The sequence below is a fragment of the Ursus arctos genome, unplaced genomic scaffold, assembly GCF_023065955.2.
Source record: "Ursus arctos isolate Adak ecotype North America unplaced genomic scaffold, UrsArc2.0 scaffold_4, whole genome shotgun sequence".
NCBI classification, from domain to species: Eukaryota; Metazoa; Chordata; class Mammalia; order Carnivora; family Ursidae; genus Ursus; species Ursus arctos.
Window position 1 is genome coordinate 16,146,888 of NW_026623056.1, and position 788 is coordinate 16,147,675.

Genomic DNA, 788 nt, shown 5'->3' on the forward strand with positions numbered 1-788 from the left:
GACTTATTTCACTTAGCATTATCTCCTCCACTCCCGTCCATGTTGCTGCAAATGTTGGGTAATCGTTCTTTCTGATGGCTGAGTAATATTCCATTGTATATATGGACAACATCTTCTTAATCCATTCATCTGTTGAAGGGCATCTCGGCTCCTTCCACAGTTTAGCTATTGTGGACAATGCTGCTATGAACATTGGGATGCATATGGCCCTTCTCTTCACTACATCTGTATCTTTGGGGTAAATACCCAGTAGTGCAATGGCTGGATCATAGGGTACCTCTATTTTTAACTTTTTAAGGGACCTCCACACTGTTTTCCAGAGTGGCTGTACCAACTTGCATTCCCACCAACCGTGTAAGAGGGATCCCCTTTCTCCACATCCTCTCCAACATTTGTTGTTTCTTGTCTTGTCAATTTTTGCCGTTCTAACTGGCGTAAGGTGGTATCTTAGTGTGGTTTTGATTTGAATTTCCCTGATGGCTAATGATTTTGAACATTTTTTCATGTGTCTGTTAGCCATTTGTATGTCTTCATTGGAAAAGTGTCTGTTCATATCTTCTGCCCATTTTATGATTTGTTTATTTGTTTCTCGTGTATTGAGTTTGAGAAGTTCATTGTAGATCTTGGATACCAGTCTTTTATCTGTAGTGTCATTTGCAAATATCTTTTCCCATTCCGTGGGCTGCCTCTTAGTTTTTTTGACTGTTTCCTTGTCTGTGCAGAAGCCTTTTATCTTGATGAAGTCCCACAAGTTCATTTTTTCTTTTGTTTCTCTTGCCTTTGGAGAT